The sequence below is a fragment of the Pteropus medius genome, unplaced genomic scaffold (assembly GCF_902729225.1).
Source record: "Pteropus medius unplaced genomic scaffold, Ma_sr-lr_union100, whole genome shotgun sequence".
In the NCBI taxonomy this organism is placed as follows: Eukaryota; Metazoa; Chordata; class Mammalia; order Chiroptera; family Pteropodidae; genus Pteropus; species Pteropus medius.
The window spans coordinates 8,420,401-8,440,571 of record NW_024354499.1 but is presented as its reverse complement, the minus strand read 5'-3'; the positions used below and the strand labels follow the sequence as shown (position 1 = coordinate 8,440,571).

The window sequence follows — 20,171 nt, the reverse complement described above, 5'->3', positions numbered from 1 at the left end:
AGATTACTAGAATGCAACTACTTTGTTGGAAGTTACTGCACCAACAGGGTGAGGCCAAAGGAGCTACATCCTTAACCACTTTTATAATGGTGCTCTTTTCTGATGCTCTAAACATAGGGAAGGAGTCAGTTGCTCTAAGAAATGCAAAATGCATTCTTTAACTACCAAGTCAGAGACTCAAAATATTTTCTATCTTTCCAACCAACTTACCTCTAAGATAATAATGACATCATTTCAAAAAGAAAGTTCTTTGATGATCAACCATCTTATTACATGTGAATTATTATTTTGGTCAATGAACTATACACATCATCATTTTAAACTCATTTTTTTTATGGTTGTCAAGAATTACTAAAATAACTTCAAGAGATAAAACACTTGAGGAAAAATTATTTTCTTGCCTGGGACAAATGGATACACAAAAGAGATTTGTTATCATCATCTTCAGACTAGTATTTACAACAACTTCTCTCTTACTGTTAGCAGAGAGCTCAGAGTAGTTAAGTAACTTGACCAAAGTCACAGCAGCTTAACAAAGGTACACATTCAGCCTTGTCTTAGTCTAGCAGCCATACTGCTTCCACTAGTATGCAGTTAAATTTGGTTAATAGTATGTTTTTAAAAGAAAGAAAATAAAGCTTTCTCTGATATAGGCAGCAATCTAGATTAGCTTGATTGTGGGGTGTATCAGGAAGTTAGTATATTAAACGTATAGAAAATGTATGTTGTTCAGCAGTTATACAGATATTTAGGTATTTAGTCAGTTCTCTATATGTTTTCCTGTATTTCCCTGTGTATTCATAGAGAATGCAGATGTAAAATTCTTTCAATTAGGTCACTCAAATGAAGAGAGAAGTGTAGTAATTTGAAGATTATAATTTTTCATCATGATTGTAGTATTGGAACTCAATGAGATGGTCATTGTAATAAGAATTATCTGCCCAAGCATAATATAAAGCAGAAGCCCATTGCTAAAAGGCAAGATTAACTCATGGGCATTTGCAATTCCATCAGCATAAATGATTATTCAAGAGCCACACAGTTTGTTGGAAAGCTATTCTTTTTTTAACCAAAATCAATTTATAAACTAAGAATATAAAGCTTTTTAATGTGTCATGAAAAATAATTCACTTCTTTGTCCCTTGTTTTAATGAAATATATTTTACTGAAATATATTTTACTGGAGCCTCAGCTAGCCCTAACATTAAATATATTTAAAATATACTATTTATATAAATGTCATTAGTGCCACTATATGATGTTTGCAAGGGACCTATATTTTACAGAATTACTCTATAGCGGGATCTGTGCAAGGGATAATCAAGGGTTCAATTCTAATTTAAAAATAAACTGAATTTGTATTTTGTTGATAAGAGCTTTAAAAAGGTTTCACAAGAATACACTATATATGTGTGCATGCACACATGCATGTATGTATAAACATAGAAAAAGCAATCCAAATTTAATATGTTTTGTTTTAGATTCATCTAAAATAATCACCTTTTTGTGTCATCTTAAGGGATCAAAAGTATGCTCTTCTTTTACTCCTTTCGAATGATCTCTATTTTTTGAGGAGATAAATAATAGTTCTTTCAGAAATTTTATGTTATGGAAAGTTTATTATTCTAGTTATTTATTGTAATTTGGGGTATGAATAGTTGAAATGACTATCTGAACTGTTTGAATAAATATAAATAATATGTTGTGATAGGTTTTAGATTTTAAAAAATAAAAATTTCCATATAGTTCGCATAATAAACTTAAAAAAAAATCCACATAGAAGTGGGAAAAAAACAAAGAGCATGATGTCATGAAACCACAGATATAGTACTTCTGTGTTCGCTGGTCAGTTCAATGCATTTTAGATAACAATCAGAGCTCACACGTTTAAACTTTATGCATCAGTTTTGAATTTCCATTAAGATAAAAATATAATGCCACACAAGTAAAAATATCAATATTGAAATCTAGGAAGCCACTTAAATGTGGAAAATATTAAGAATTTCTATAAAATCAATTGTAGCAATGAACATCATAATAAGACAATTATCCAGGGAGGGAAAGGATGGGAAAACCACTTGAATATAAGGGGTAGGTGCTACACCAGGGAATCCTACTAAAATGCTTTAGTTTGCACGGGCAAAAGTTGGAGCCAAGGGCAGCTTTGGGCAGTTGATAGGAAGTACAAATTGATCTCATTATTCCCTCAGATTTCTACCAAACAGTGGAGTCAATTTCATGGGATAACTCTACAGGGTGCTGCCTCCAGGGACATTTGGCATGTATGGCTTTTTAAGTAAAGCAGAGCAGCGCTACAACTGGCTCCAAATGAAGGGACTGGTGCCAGCCTCTAAAGAGTGCCACTGACCCAGCTAATGCCTGCTGCTCTGCGAAATACAAAAAGAAACGATTTGGCAGAAAGGTGAAGCACTACGTCTCAGCTCTTTCTGGCTAGAGCTCCCTTGCTATTCTACACTGGCAGTTGAAAATAGAGCAAATCTAAACTTTCCTTTTATTCTTTTGCCCAGTTCAGAAATATATGAACAGAGATCAACATAGTTTCTGATGGTTCCCATCTCAAATCCCAGATCTAGAAAAGAATTATTGACTGTCTACACTCTGTAAAGGTGGTAATGTATATTGGACATATATAAGGACTAAGTTTTAAAAAGCAAGTTAATCTAAGGTTGTAAATTAATGCCATCTATGAGACAGATTTGGCATTTCCCTCACCTAGATCATTTAAACTATCATCCAATTGGACTTCCTGCTTCTCACCTGACTTCCTTTCTCTACATTCATATCTGCACTGCAACCAGAGTGATCTCTAAAATAAAACAGTGTCAGGAGTGCAGAGTGATCAGGAAGACATCTCTTAGAAAGTGACCTTTGAGGCATGATGAAGAGAGGAAGGTGCCAGGTAATGATATTTGGGAAGACTGTTCTAGACAGAGAAACCAAAAGGTCAAGGCATTAATCCAAGAATAAAATGGGCTTTATGGAGGGACAAAAACAGGTCGGATAGCTTCAGTGCACTTATAGAAGAAGAGAAAGATGAAAGACGATATTTGAGCATTAGGAAATGGCTAATAGGAAGAACAAAACACAGGAGTTCTTGTGGTATATGATACAGTGTTAAGTATTTTTAAGGGAAATGGGATGCTGTTTAAGTGGTAGAGATATCTGTATGATTTGTATTTTAAAATATCATTCTGGCTTCTGTATAGAAAATGAACCAAAGTAGGGAGACTGGTGTGGAAGCTCTTGCTGTAGTCCATCTGAGAAGGTAAGGTGAATGGATTAGAGTTGTAAATAGAGAGATGGATTATATGCTGAGATATAATAGAACTTGAAGTTTTTAGGTTTGTGTGTTGAGAAATGGGGATGATGAGGAAAAGAAAGAAATCATGAATGAGTTTTAATCTAACCAACTCCCACTTACTGAGATGTGAAAATCTAAGGGAGAAACATTTTGCACTGAGGAGGGTGGATAAAATGTACTAGTATATCTTTAAGTTTAAAGTATCAGATACTTGGATATTGAAATATCCAACTCTGGGGAATAATCACAGTTGTGATATAGTTTAAAAATTAATTACCATATAGATAATATTTAAATCAACTAGAAAAATAAATTATCAAGGGAAGAAAAGCAAAGAAGGCAGACCAGAATGTCCAGGGGAAAAATTAGTCTTTCAGAGAATGAAGAGTCAGCAAATATGAGTGGAGTTGGAAGATGATGAGAGAAAATGAAAGATGTTACAGAAAATTAGAGAAGGAAGTATTTTGGTAGGAGAGTTTAAATAACTGTGATAAATGCTAAGAGAGACAGACTAAGAAAAGTCAGCATATATAGAATGGGTCTGACAGATAGAGGTCATTGTTTACTTTAGCAAGAACCTTTTCAATAAGAGTGAAGGAGTGTGTTTTACTGTAAGAAGCTAGAAAAAGCAGGTCATTGCAGATGTAGGACATAGGGGAAGGGAGGTTTCTATTTGATGTAAATTATATTAAAACATGATTGTGGGTAGATGGGAATAAACTAATAAGAAGTGGGAGATTGAAGATGCTGGAGAGAAAGGGGACAATTTCAGGGGTAAAATCAATGGTCAAGTGAGACGCAAAAGAAAGTAGATGTAAAAGGACAAACTGACTTACTTATGAGCATGGATAGTTAACTTATTTTAGTTTGAGAATGAAGAGCATTTGTAGAAAGATGTAGCCAGGTATTTTCCTATTTTATTTGATAAGAAGGAAAATAAATAGCTTCTTATTTTATCCATTTCTCTCTGAAGTACTGGACAATATCAGTAGTCGAGCATTTGATTTGGGAGAAAATATTGAAGATGTCAGAGACATTTTGGGGTGACATAGCAAATAGTAAATGGTCGATTGCACTAAGATTTTCTGGATCAACTAAGTGCCCACTTGAGACTTGTGAGCACAAGTGTAAAGTGAATTCAACCAGTAATAATTTGTAATTTTCTGTAGCAATGTTTGGCTGATTGATTATAACTGGTTTTGATATTTTGACAAAAGAGTTCAAGGCAGAAGAAGTAAGGGGATTTAGGCACGTTGACAAGTAGCGTGCGCTAGTTATAGGGTGTTTACACTAAGCTAGATAAAGAGGAAAGTGAGATCATGAAAGAGATCATGGATAAAAAAGAACTTGATAAAAATCAGTGGATTACAAACAAAAATATTGGAGTGAGGCCATAGTAGTAAGTGTCCTGGAATGGTGGAGAATGATATTGGACAGTGGACTGTTTGTAACAGATTTTATTGGAAGTGTAACTTCTGGTGAAATGTAAAGCATTGTTTTATGTGTTGCTGGCTCATGGGAGATGGTAAAAAAAGGAATATTAGGTGTAAAATATCCAGGAACTAAGAGGTAGAGTATTGAACAGATCGAGGATGAGAATACCATGGTGACTGGTTAGTAAGTATGTGAGACAGTGACTAGAAGCTCTGAGATAATGGTAGATGAGGTAGAGTGGGAAGGAGAGAGGAAGAAAAGACTGAAGTTTGGAAAGAGTAAGGAGAAAAAGAGTATGATAATGAAATGGAGAGTGAGAGGTAGATGCACTCCACCTTCAAGCTGAAAGTGGGTGATACATTGGAGGAAAGCCTCTTTCAAAGAAGTCTGCAAAGCAGTGTGGTTCAGGGCCAGTCAGGTTTCAAGTGAAGCAACAGGTTAACACAGAGGGAAAGGTTGAATATATAAGAAAATTGCTGATGGCCGACCTTGAGTTCGATCTCCTCATATTTTCAAATTAAAACAGAATTTGAGAAACTCTTATAATTAATATAAAAATCACTCAAGAAAAATATATGTGTATATAAACATTTGAATATTAACATACCCTTTTGATAATATGATATGATGGCCTTTGTTGTCTCTATACTCAGGATTGAATAAAACTAGGTTGTTCAAGAATAAAGGCATAGACTTTTAGAATAAAGTAGAAAGAAAAAAACATCATGTATTCAATAAATATTTATGAAGCATCATTTCTGTGTCTGATACTAACCTAGGTGCTGACAATACATTATTGAGCAAAATGAACGCGCTTTCTGACTTGACTCAATTACTAGTCTAGCTCTCCTAACCTTTCTCCATTTAAATCTTTAGTAAGATTAAAAACAAATATAAAAACAAGAACCACTTCAATATGTGACACTAACTGGATGATGTCCATAGCATGCTGAGCAGTTGCAGTTAGCTAGTTTTCAGAATATACTGAGAATTTCTGCTGCAACCAGTTGAATTTTGTGCTCAATCAAAGTCTGTTCCGTTTATTCCCAAACTTGTTTCTACATTGTGTTTGTTTTGTAATGGTGCAATTTGATTAAATATTAGATAAACTTTGAGAGCTGTTTATTTCCTGAAAACTAACTTGAATGATTTCTGAAATGAAAACCATTGTTATATAGAATTAGGTGTGGGTAACACAATTCTAAATGATTGGCAAAAAATAATAAAAAACATTCTGCTTCCAAATTCCCTGGCTAGTGTATATGTCTTTGCTCCACTTTAAAAAAAATAAAAAGTGGACCACCATCAGAAAGTAAATGAAACTACATTTATAGATCTTACGTTAAAATTTAAATATTGATTTAAAAATTTTTAAAGATTTGCTTGTGTCCTTCTATAAATTCCTGCTTTAATAGACTTTTTAGAATAATTGACCAATATTATAGTCACACAAATATGTAATTGCAAATTATAACAGGGGCTTTTTAAAAAGGATATGAAGTGTTATGAGAGGAGAGAACACAGAAAGATATCTGTTTTATGGAGTATTTAAAGTAAGTTTGAGTTGAGATCTGAAAAATTAAGCAGATGATAACTAGATGAACCAGGGGGCAAATTACTCTGGAGAGCAGAAATGTTGTCGAAAGTTGGCCAGTAAGCCAGAAGATAGGAGGAAGAAAACAAGGGGAAAAAAAACATAAGTAAAATTATAAAAATATAAATGAAATGCTAACAAAATATATGTGAGAGGATTAAAGAATGTATAGGAAGATAATTCAATAATATGACTTTGGCAATAGATATATCCAAAACAAAACAGAAATGTCAAAAACAAAAACATAAAGAAGTATTGACAAACCAAAGAAATGCCAAAGATAATATTACTGTAGATAAGAAGATTCATATCAAGAAAAGAGAAATCAAGGATAAAAGTAATTATTAAACGGCATTGATCATTATTTTACAAAGATCCAGTATGTAATCTACAGTTGAGGCAGACCACAATCAATCTTAAGAAAATAATATCTTAGAATGAACATTTGTAAATAAAATAAAACTTGAAGAAGAAACTGAAAAAACAAAAATTATAGTGAGATATATTAATATACATGTATATTTGACATAGCAAAAAATCACAAAAAATTGAGTGATTTAAATAATTGTAGCAATAACTTCAGATTGGTAAATCTATATCATCCTTTCTCCCCTATATCAGAATATTATTCCCAAATATACATAGAATATTTGCATAAAATACCATTTACAATATTGCTTCAAATCATCAATGGATTTAGCTGAGGCAATAAGAAGCAGTTAGACTTATTAAAAAGTACACTGAATAAAGACTTGGAAAGTGGAAATATAAACAAACCTTAGCTCTTCCAATGACTATGATATAAAAAGTCATCATTTTAGCTACTGTTAACTCTTCCCCAGTATCACTTTCTATTCTTGAGTATGACTCCCTAGCAAGACAAACTACATAAACTGAAATAAAATAAAATAAAAGCACAGGGCCCCTTGTTAAAATATGATTGAGAACATCAGGGCAATGACAGCAGAATGTTAAACCAAGCACAGTGCCATTTGGAGCTTGGGGCCCTGTGTCAATGCACAGGTTGTACATCTGGTCTTCCTTGATGGCACATTCCTCTGCCTCCTAATGTAATGCATTAAAATAAGTTTACGCTAATTTTACTATTGCAATTTAGCCCATACTATCTTGCACTTCCCTTTGCATTTACCAAATCTGTTTATTAGAAAGGTCATTAAAATGAATTTATGACACATTTATTCTGAAAACTCTCCAAATGCAAGTCTTATATCTCAGAATAAAATTGAAAGTTCGTACTAAGTAATCGGACCTTTGTTTTTCTTGATTTCGTTTTTTTTCTTTACTCCCACATTCAATCCATCAGCAGCAGGTCCTGTCAGTTCTACCACCCACATATATCCTGAATTTATCAGTATCTCCACTCCTGTCATCCTACTCCATGCTATACAGACCACTATAATAACTTTCTAAATGCTCTCCCTTTATTAGTTTTTATCTTTTGTAAGCCATTCTCATCATAACTGTAAAATTAACTTTTAAAACAGATCATGAAACTCCTTTGATTAAAATCTTCTGGTGGTCTTCACTGCATGTAAAATGAAATCTGAACTCCCAATGATTAACCACATATCTTGGATAACCCACACATCTTGTCCTCTCTACCTCATCAACTCCCACTCTTTCTTATATCCTGTAAATAGAAGTTTACCAGAAACACCAGGAAGTTTACCTTTAAACACCCCAAACTCATTTATAACTGAAGGCCTTTGAACTTTTACAGATCCCTTTGCCAGGAGAGCTTTTCAGAGCTCATGGTGAGCTCTTTTTATCATTTCTGCCTCAGTTCAGCTATCACATCCACAGACCTTTGAACCTTAAGTGGTCTCTCCCTTCTTACCTATCATCTTGAGAATTATATTCAAAATAATTATCACCATCTAAAATCACCTGATTTATTTAGTTTGTTACTTTTTTTCCATCTATTGCAAAGCCAAATCTATGAGAATAGCTTATTCTTTGGTGTATTATCAGTGCTAGAATAGCACCTGGCTAGAATTTGGGAGACTAAAAGTTTTGAGTGAATAATTACAAGTAGAAATAGTACAGACCTCATTCTTTAACTCTGGTAAGAAAATTAGAATTAACAATAAAAAAATGTGCAAGCAGACAGAAGTGTTTTTCCTGCATCCAAAATAAGACAAAAGTGCACTACATCTAATTTTATATTCTGAGTCTCATCTCTAATCAAGTCACTGAACCTCCATGTTTCATTTTCCAGTTCATCAGGAAGAATAGTATTGATGCTCAGGTTGCATCTAAAAATCAATCAAAGTTACTTATTGATTGCCTCTTATAGGCATTGAGCAGGATTAGGTGATGTGGGAAATTAAAAAATATAACATGCAATGTTTGTATGATGTTAGAGGGGACTAAAAGCTGTCTAACAATGCAATACCCGGACTACATTCAAAAAGTTAAAGAAATTCATTAAACAGACTAGGACTGGGATGACGGGGATGACTTTAGGAACAGCTCGTCTTCAGATAAGCTTTTCAAAGATGAACTGGGCTGGACTGGGATTGAAGAACGGGACTTGCAAATGTGAGTATGATCCTCTTCTAAGGAATTTTATGGGATAGTGCATAAACTATTTTGGTTACTACAAAAATTTACATATAGAATCTGTGGAAAATAAATTAAAATGTTATATTTGGTTAGGATGTGTAGTCCTTGAATACTAAGTGCATTTAAAAATTAAAATATAGGTATTCAAATTCATAAAGCCTTTTGGCAGGGGATTATTATTGGAGACATAGTATGTTAGGATTTAATCCGTAGAAATTTATAAAATAGGTTGGGCTAGCAATCTACTGGAGCTGGGAATAAAAGTCAGAATGTTATAATTTTCTAGATATAAGGTAATAAGTGCTTCCGCTAGAATGTCTACAGTAAAAATTGAACTTGGCAGATAAAAAATATGAAGTATTTAGTATGCGACCAGGTGTCATTGCTTTGGGAAGAAGAATCAAATTCTTCGATATTGTTTCAACTCTTTGTAATATAGAGATGAAGAGAGGTAAGAATAGTAAATGTAGAATACTATTAAACTTGATTTCTACTTATACAGACATGTTTTTTTTTTCCAGTTTCTAAAAATGTAGTTCAGTTACAGTGATGGTTATTGGCACTTAGGTGAAGAATAAATACACTTGTCTATCTTCTTTTTTAGCTTTATTACCAGAAAGTGTTTTGTTAAAAACAGAATAAAAGATTGTATAAAGCCCTCTCTATGTTATTTGTTTAAGTTAAAATTTAGATTTAAATTCTAGACTAATAAACTTCAGTTGGAAAGTATATTTTTTGGTTAATGAAAATCGAGCAGGATAATTTTTATTATGTAACCATAACTTTGTACCTTATGATGCAGGGTATGTTGTGGGGTGGCAGAGATGGGATGATGGTGGTGGCGGCAAGTATTATATAACTTCCAAAACTGTTGAATAATGTTTTTCTGGAGCAAATATGAAGCTATCGAGTAGTGGCAGATATTACCAAAATAAATTAAAAATTTTAAATAATCCTTTTAATGTTTCAATGATTAAAATTTTTATTTGACAGTTATTTCTGAGTTAATAATAGCAAACAGTCATCCAATAAATATTTATTTAGTGCCCACTATCTGCTAAACCTGAGTTAAGTGGTAGAAATGTAGCATTGAACAAGTTAAACATAATTCTTGACTTCTTGGAGCTTGTATTCATTATTCCTACAGACCTGATACTGCTTAAGTATTTGACATACTGTATTGGTTAGGGTCTATTGACAAAAGCAAGAGAAACCAGTTGATTTAAGTAAGAGCAGAGTTCATAAACAGTGGAGATGGAGAACAGGATTTGAGGTGATAGCTAGTAACAGTGTCCAAATTTATGTTAAAGAAACAATCCAGGCAGGTTATACTGTAGTCACACCCACCCAGCACCAGACGCTGCAGTTGGCAGTGCTGACCCCACCAACCCGGCACAGCCAACCACGGAGCTGTGGCTTCTGGGAACTAGATGTAGCTACTGCCAGTGGCTACCTCTTCACAATGGATTCTGTGTAGTCCCTGCTGCTTTATATCCCTGGCTTATGATTTGAGGTCTGTGAAGGTTACAGCTAATTGTCAGAGTCTAGGTCAAATGATTGCACTTTAGTAATAAGAGAGTCTGGGAAATGAGCCTTGCACTTTTAGTTTCTATAGATGCAAGAGTGCTTTGCCTCATGAGATGGGATAGTCCTAAAAATGGAAAGCTGGTTCAAAATTCCGAAAAGGAAAACAAGAAACAAAAATGGTAAATACCCAGTCTCTGTACCTTATCTAATTTAAGTTGCTCTGGTATTATTTTAATTTTAAAAATATTAGCTAACTGACAAGCAGAAGTTCTAATTAATACATTGAACAGCCAACATTTTGTTTGTATTTATTTGTTTTTAGTAAAGTTTAGTTGACATACAATATTATATTGGTGTAAGATATACAACGTAGTGGCTCAACATTTATATTCCTTATGATGTGATCACCACAATAAGTCTAGTAACCATCTGTCACCATTCAAAGTTTTTATGACTGGTTTCCCTGTGCTGTGAAATTGTATTGCTGTGACTTTATTTTTAAAGTGGAAGTTTGTACTTCTTGTTTCCCTTCACTCTTTTCATCCATCAACCCACCACTCTCCCGGCAACCATCAATTTGTTCTTTGCATTCGTGAGTCTGTTTTTGTTTTGTTTTGTTTTGTTTTGTTTTGTTTGTTTGTTTGTTTATTTATTTTAGATTACAGATATAAGTGAAATTATATGGTATTTGTCTTTCTCTGTCTGATCTATTCCACTTAGCATAATATCCTCTAGGTCAGTTCATTTTGTTGTGGCTGGCAAGATTTCATTCTTTTTTATTGCTGAGTAACATTCCTGTATTCCTATGTGTGTGGGTGTGTGTTCCTGTATTCCTATGTGTATTGCTGAGTAACATTCCTGTATTCCTATGTTGTCTTCTTTATCTATTTATCTATCAATGGACAACTAGGTTGCTTCCATATCTTGGCGAAGTTACTCTTTTGGCAATGTGGAACTAGGAAATGAAAGAAGTGACTGCTTCCTCTCCTTCCAACAATTTTCATTTTCTCTTTACTCTTTGAACTCAGTGTTCAAGGCTACAGACAAGATAAATGAGGCTCTTCCCTACTAAGGAGAATAATAGAAGCTGCAGGGGGATTCTAGCTTTCTTCTATATGGGGGTGTTATTCAAATACTTAGCAAGTTTCTTTATTGTCTTCTGAAATGTCTAAAAAAGCCAGGATTGTGCCCTCAAGTCCTCCAGGTCAAAATTTTACCCCAATATAGTCCCATCTCAAATTATACGCAGTCAGAATCTGACTCTCTAAAGTTTATATAATGAGCCCTACAGGAGAGCATGATTCAAATTGACAATTAAGCATGCATTACATTTGAGACCATTGGAGTCCTACAAAATCCAGTAACTCCAAAATGTATAAAATTCATGCAAGAAATATCCTTTTCCTCCTTTTTATATAGTTTCCTCCAAAAATCGAAGTACGCAATTGTGATCTTAAGAATCTCAGCGTAACTCCACTTTGGTATGACTTAGAATGGCCGCATACCAAAAAGGCATGGGTCTCTTTAGCACATCACTCAACCACTTTGTGTTTCTGCTCTTTCACCTATAAAACAAGTATAATATTGTAGTAAGAATATAATGACCTAATATATGTGAGGTGCTTAGAACTGTGTCTAGCATATTCTAACATTTGCTGTTATAACTCTTAGCTCTAAATTGAATGAACAAATATTGCTTTTTTTTTTTTTTCTGTCCATGAAGAGACAGAAGGAGGACAAAGAAGGAATCTGGCAGAGCACTAGAAGAGCATGTAGGCTCTCCCCACAGCTGTAATACCATTGATTTGAGCACTGTGGTTTTCTATTATTAACATACAGTGCAATTAGTAATAACATATCCGATTTAACACACAACTTTGTAGTGTGTGTGTGTGTGTGTGTGTGTGTAAGAAAATATTTTATTTCCATTTTTTTTTATGGTAAAAAGGACCTATAGAAGAAAGAGAATAAGAATTACGTGTATAGACTCCTTTTTTAGTCCTTTGCTCAACAGAACACATCAGTAACTTTAAAATCTAAGCTGAAGAGATAAACACAGTTACTTAAAAATATTTTTATTTGCTTGATAACGCAATTAGAATGATACACATGCAAATTGTGACCCCCCCGCCCCCTTCCCAGGGTTCTGGTTACTGTTGGTGTAGGCAAAATAATAATTTAAAGATGAGACTAGGGATGATCCTGTGTGGATTATGAGTAACAATTTCATCATTGAAGTAAAAGGCTGACCTCTACCAGATGCCAGGTGTGCTCAGGCCATGCCAATCATCTGAGCATGTCTGTAGTGAAACCACCACGTGGAACAGGAGGTCAGAACACGCTGAGCCACCTACACAGCAACAGCTGATTCTTAATGCAAAATTTTACTGACAGTGACAAAGGAGCTAAGGCCACCTTCTGTGTTATATGGCACATATCCCACTTTCTAGCCCCTTGAGAGTGAATAAGAAATTAATTATAAAATGATTAAGAAAAGGAAATGTTTTCATAATTTGATTTCTCTTTTATACTTTTCAACTGTTTTCTCTATGGTCCTCTTATCTAATCTGCTCTTTAAATAAACAATGCCTCATCTGCTTCTTATGCAAAATGAGGAATTTCTAAGAAATAAATTGTACTATTTCAATACTAAAGTGTCCACATTTAACATTAGTTACAAAAACCTTTGTGCAGAAACAGCTAAATCCAACAACAATAGAAAGATCCACCAATGTCATTAAACTAATTGAGTCTACTATTACTTGACATATGTGTTCCTAAAAAGCACTGTGATATGCAAAATTGTACAATGAAATTTCCAGGGTTTCTGGGAAAATGCAGATGGGGTGCAACATTCAAAAATTTAGTCAGCGGCATGTTAAAAAATAATCATGAGAACCTAATAAAAAATGTGGCACAATTTTGTATGTGTTGAATGGTTAAGAAATATAGAAATGGTACAATAAATATGGCATGTAATCTTGAAAAATACCTAAAATTTGCTTATGGAAGTGGACTTTAAAATTATTAGAGCTTATGTGTTCTTATACAGTAATAGGAGGGATATTAGTAATACCAATGTTGTGAAATCATTTTCTAGAGAAAACAATATATTTTTTAAAATTTAAATAAATGAATAGATTGATTATTACATGGTGAATGTTACATTTACTAAAGCATTGATCTATGTTGCTTTTAAAAATTATATGATAATGCTGCTTTTTTGAAAGTGCTTACATTATATCGCATATAGGTCCCTAACCCTATTCCACAGAAACTCAAAACATGTCACTCATTTTTTTTGCTTGATAATAACATCTCATTTGGCAACATAAAATTAATAGAAATACTGATAGTATCAATAATTAACCTTCACTGACTGCTTACTATGTGCCAGATACTTTTAAATATATTGTATATCTTGTTTCATTTAATTCTCCCAGTCCATGGGGTACTTACTATTTACCTCACTGGTTTACAGGTGAGAAAACTGAGAGGTTAAATATCTTAGTCCCATAGCTTGCAGTAGTAGAACCAGGAAGTGGGGAATGGACATGGTTTATTTATAGAAAACGTTTTCATAAATTTGAAATCCAGGGACCCAAAATTTATTGTATCTGGGCCAAATGGTATTTTATTTGGAGTGTAAACTTGTACATTAATATTCTGAGCATGTTAAGGTTAGTTCCAGATGTGCTCTGTTGATGCTTAGGAAAGCAGTAACCTGCTCTACTACACTTTTGCCTCCATTTTACATAGCAATTTGGAAATCATTTGAAGACTACACAGAAGCCATGGATAAAAGGATGAGAAAAGATAGGAAAAGGGAAAGGAGATGGAGTTAAAAATGTTCTAGAAATTTGATGTCTGAGTGATAGAGCTATGCTAGCTTCAAGGTAAGAAAGAAAGTTTCTCAGAGGCAGAGGAAATGATAAAAACTGAGACCCGTTAGACATCCAGCATTCTTCTAAGTGTGTTATGTGTGTCGACTTGCATTATTCTCATATTAACCGTATGAGGTAAGTCTGCCTATTACCATCATGTTAGAGATGAGAACACTGAGGCATAAAAAGGTTGAATAGCTTGTCCAGGCCATACAAATGGTAAACAACCAAGACAGCACTTGAATCTGGGCACTAAGGTGCTAGTATCAATGGTTTTAATCATACTCAATTTTCTTAAAGAAAATACTTGAGATTTAAAACAAGAAAAATCAGTTCTTGAAATACCTGGGCATTTCTAAGCATAAATCAGTTAGAAATTGACCTATTTTTTGCTGATCATCGATGTGCGTGTGCGTGCTTGTGAGCGCGCACGCGTGTGTGTGTGTGTGTGTGTGTGAGAGAGAGAGAGAGAGAGAGAGACAGGTAGAAAGCTGGAGGTTAAAGTAACTTATTGAAGTAAGTTGTCAATAATCAGTGAATAGAGACTTCTATTTTCAGTCTAATGATTATCATATTTGGCTGAAATCAATACTAAAAGATTGTTACATTTTTAACCTTTACTTTTGAACTTGATGTTTTGAAAATTGCAACAGCAATGTATGATTATTGTATGAAGTGAAACGATAAATACAAAGAGTTATTTATGTAAAATATCACATGCCTTTGTTATATCTCTTCATATCTGCTCCTACCCCTGAAATAATCAATTTGTCAGCCTGTAGTCTGACCTACCACACGGTTCTTTATTAAAAATAACAAAAAAAGAGAAACATCTATAGTCTTAAGAGTAAGAAATTATATCACTACAAGAAATATTTAATTTCAGAAATTATTAATTTTTTCTGGAAATATAAAAGTTACTTTTGTTCAATAAATTGTCTCCTGAAAAACTTCATGACTGTATTACTTGCCGTGTGTGTATCCACATGAGCCATATCTCTTATAGGTGAACAATATGTTAAGTATCTATCTGTGAGTACCTAGCTACAGCATAAATGTTGTCCAAGTGATTGGATCTTATATGAATAAAAAATCAATTTAATTCTTAATTATCACCTTATTAGGCCCCCTGAATTTTGTTATCCTAACCTTATTTTAAAAGTATCCAATTAGCTTTTATTTACCTGTTTAAATGGACATGATAGGCATCCCTTAACTTATTTGCTGTAAACAAAACTCTTATGGTGGGACTAAGATATGATCTGCCTGTTCTTGTCCATGAGCCTTCATTCAAGCTTCCTTCTTTCCACCTACTTACTATTCTTTTTATTTTTTCTTAAGACTCAGACTAAGAGTCTTATTGTTTGTTGTTAATGTGTGGTTGCCAGATACTGCTATAGCTATGAATCATATTGGTGAACACATAAATCAATCAACAACTTCATATCAAATGTCTATATTTGGAAAGCTATTATACTTTATATAAAGTATTACAAGATACTGCTGTTTCCCTGAAAAATTGTTTATATTTAAATTGCATGTTTTTCTTCCATGGAACACAGATAGAATGCTTCATATGTTATATATTTTATCATCCCAGGATCTCATTTAGCTAATGTAGTAGTAATTATAATAATAATAGCATTTATTGAGATTTGACATTAATAAAGATAGTAAAACTTATTATATATTTAGCTCAAGTATATGTTGCTTTTGGGATCACAAGAACTTCATTTATAATACTCACTTTAATAAAAATAGCTATATACATCTACTCACTCATCTGTATTTGCAAAGTCTGCAAAAGTAATAAAATGTTTATCGAGTACTATATAGGTATTATATCTTCTGTGGCACCATTTTTTTTTTCCTGGACAACTGCCAAGATATCTAATTGATGGATCTGCATCCAGTCTTGAGCCCCTTCCAATCTCTGTGACTCATTTGAGTGGGAGTCATCTCGTATAAGCTCAAGTATGATCAGTTCATTTTCACTCTCCCTTTTGAAACCTCTTTAGAATTAGAGGAAAAACAGAACAGCATACAAAGCCCTGGCTGGATTGACTCCAGTCTATCTCCCCAGTCTACCTTATACAACCTCCCATTTTCTTTTTCCTCTGGAGCCAAACTGCCTTTCTTTGTGACCCTTTTATTAGACACAGTCTCTCATGACACAGGACTTTCGAGCATGTTATTATTTCTGCTAATAATAATAATTAGAAGAAGGCAGGTGGAGAATGCAAATACCTAACATGTACTGAGTGAGCCCTTACTATGTTAGAAGAGCCAACCAAAGCACTATACATGTATTATATAATTCAGTCCTCACAATGGCCTTACAAGTATGCCATGAACACATAAAATGAGCTCTCAGACCCTTTCCCCATGGAGTTAAAACCTTTGGCTCAATGAGGTTGCCACCCAACGGTCATATCTTTAGGAATATCTTCTTTGACCTATTTGACTTGGCTAAATCTACCTAATATATACCTCAGAATACAGTGTTCTCCACATAGCTTTGAGTACCATGTGTGATGAGGGAGAGAAATATCTTTTATTGCTCACTATTGAATTCTTAGTTTCTAATAGGGCCTGGAACATAGCATTGACAAATATTTGCTCTATCAGTAATGCATACTGAATATGGAGGGTTTAAAGAACTTTCACAAATACTCAAACATTTTCAGGTCTTTAGGCAAAGCTGATAACAGATCTTGACACACATTCAGTTTTGAGAAAAGTCCTAAGGAAGGTGCTAATATTATCACCATTTTATTGTTGTAGGTGGTATCAATTAGTCATAACTTTTTGTTTCTGGAAGGAAGAACAGTTCCAAGTTGTGGTATATAAAATTTCTTTTTACTTCATTCAAATATATGAACTACAGAGTTTTAGGAATCTAAAATACCATCAATTGTAAGATACCATTATTTTATATACTTCTTAGAAAATGAAAATACTACATGACGGTTTCTTGTCAGTTATAATCATATATTCAACTTATTAAAATAATGATTTTAGGCTATTTAAACAATGAAATGTGCACTGATTAAAAAATAAAATATATGTGAAATAAATAGGTTATGGTATGCCTAAAACCTCTTCTTATATAGCACTCTGCTCTTCTGTATCAGATTTTAACCCAGAGGCCTCCTCTGCATCTGATCTTTTTATATTACATTGTCTACAGAACACTGAGGATGTTGGTAGTACAGATTTTCTGAAAATAATACTTCACTATTGTCTCTGTTTCATTTACTTGTTTTCTTGTCTCGTTTTTCCATGATAATGACTTATAGTCTAAAGCTATCTTGATGATATTTTCTTGTTTTTAGCCAAAAGAAAACTTCTAAATAATAGTCATGACTCATATTCCTACCTCAAATGACCTTGAAATAGTTTATTGACTTAAACAATGAATAGTTACAGTTGTCTAGCTAAGCAACCTGAAATAACAAGTTTATACTTAGCCAAACAAGGAAAACTATGTCCAACTTCTATTCAGTTGACTGTTGTTATAAGATTTGAAGAAAGTATGCTTCAAAGACTCATTGAAATATATTTAGTGATTATGTACTATCAATTATGTGACTAACACTGTGATAAATATTCTTTTAGTCATCATTTCTCACAACTCAGGCCAAATAAGTTATTATTATCTACATTTTACAGATAAGGAGAGAGAGGCTCAGGAGAGATATTTGTTGATTTGCCCAAAATAAAATAACTAGTAAAAAGCTGACATGTAAATTCTCATCTGTAAATGTAGAATAGAAAAATTATTAACTAGGTGATTGTGAGCACTAAATGAGGTAATCTACTTCAAGAGCTTAGCACGATACCTTGAAATAGTAAGTACCTAATACATATGAACTGTTTATATCATTAATTTGTTCAAAAAGTATATTTTGAGCATCCACATGAGACAGGTTACTGTTCTACTCATTGGGTATAATTTAAAAAAAAATAATAATAATAATAAAATTTAAAAATTTCAGCCCTTGCTCTTCTAAACATTTATTCTACTGGGTTGTTAATAAAGATTTTTCTTTTGAATTCTAAGGACTTTGTTTAAATAAATTATACTAGATCATCAGTTCAAGGTGAGAGGGATGTTTAGACATTAAACAAACTTTCCATAAATTTATTAATTCATATTATTTATATGAATTTATTAACAAAGTCAGATTTTTCAGGTAGAATGTTTCAGCAGATTTTGTTTATCGTGAGAATTGTTTCAGTAAGAGTAAGTAATGTCAGCAGTTCTCACACTTACAATTGTACATGACAAGACCTCTTCATTGAGGCGAGCACCTCTTAATTTATATACAAAATGGCCAATCAAGACTTTCCATTAAAATATTACACTCAGTTCTGCAAATTGAAATTTATGCAGCTAAGGAGGAAAACGTATCTAAATATTCCTAGGCCATTTAAGACTATACTTATCTAAAATAAAATTTTTCCTGAGCATAGTTTGGTGTTTTGAAAATAATATACAATCTAAGACACTACATCTATTAGAAATAAATTATGTTTGCACTGCCTTTGTAAGAATTAATTCAGTATCAGTTAATTAATTCATCACCGCTGAATTGGTACTGATTTGCAAGCTTAAAGACAGGAGCGGCTGAGTTTTAGTTTATTCGGCATTAACATTCTGAGCGTTGGTGTCCGAAATAAAATTATTTTCACAGCAAATATTTAATTTCTTGGTAAACACTGGAAGAAAAATTTATTCCTGATTTTGTTCCTATTGGGCACCATGCTCCCATGCAGTATTATCTCTCACACATGATTTTTTTATACATTCTCAGGCTTATTTGTAGAATATTCAGTTTCATCCTCTCTCCTCTGATAGTGTCATGTTATTTTAATTACTGTACTGAAGAACAACTTATTATTTGATAAGGCAGATATTACTTTCCATATTTAGATGTACAGTATAACTTTTAAGAACACAGTCTTTTGGATCTTCCAGCTTGGTTCATTTCGTACTGTGACATTCAAAATAATACTCAAATGTTCCCTGTCTCAATTGCTTTATCTGTAAGATGGCAATAATGATATTGCTTGCCCCATAGTTTTTCTCTGAGGATTAAATTAGGTAATTCATGTAAAATACCACAGTACTAGCCTTTAGATAGTGCATAGTATAGTAATGTTGTTGTTATTATTACTTATGCTATTTTAAGGCAGTCTATATCTTTTTTAACATCTATTGTTGACTTCCAAACATAATCCTATTTGGATTGTGGTTGCTATTGCCCTGAATTTAGAGACTAATTTTTGGAAATATTAATCTTTAGTATATTATGTCTTCTCATTCAGTGGATTGATTAATTGATTGATTAATTGCTAATTTCTTCCTCAAAGGGCTATTTTTTCTCTAAGCTTCTGAATTCAGTGAAGAATGTCAATTTTTCTTGGTCAATAAAAGAAAAAATAAAGCTATGATTATTTCCATATCTGGCTAGATTTGGCTTTATTCCATAACATGAAAACATGATAGAAGAAGGAAGAGATAAAAGGGAAGATAAAGGAAAATATGAGTTTAGCATTGTAAATCCTTTAACACAGGACTGCTGGTAGCTTTAACTGGTGAATTATCTCTAATTTTTTTCAATATCCTCAGTTTGGTCCTGGTTTTACCGCTCTTTTATAAGTACAGCATCTTAAGCTTAAAAGGTCAAGTAACTTTGGCTTCACATAGCTTCAGCCTGAATTTGATGATTATGAACTTAACACTGTTCTGATCATCTTACTCTTTACAGAACCTATAAGTGCAGTTTGAGCTACTCTGCCTCAAATAATTTCCAGGACT

The 20,171-nt window shown here is 33.2% G+C and overlaps 1 protein-coding gene across 3 annotated transcripts in view; it reads left to right on the top strand.

The window, feature by feature from the left end:
• LRRTM4 (leucine rich repeat transmembrane neuronal 4) overlaps positions 1 to 20,171 on the top strand; it is a 644,127-nt gene that overhangs the window by 55,960 nt on the left and 567,996 nt on the right. The gene's annotated exons all lie outside the window — the stretch shown is intronic.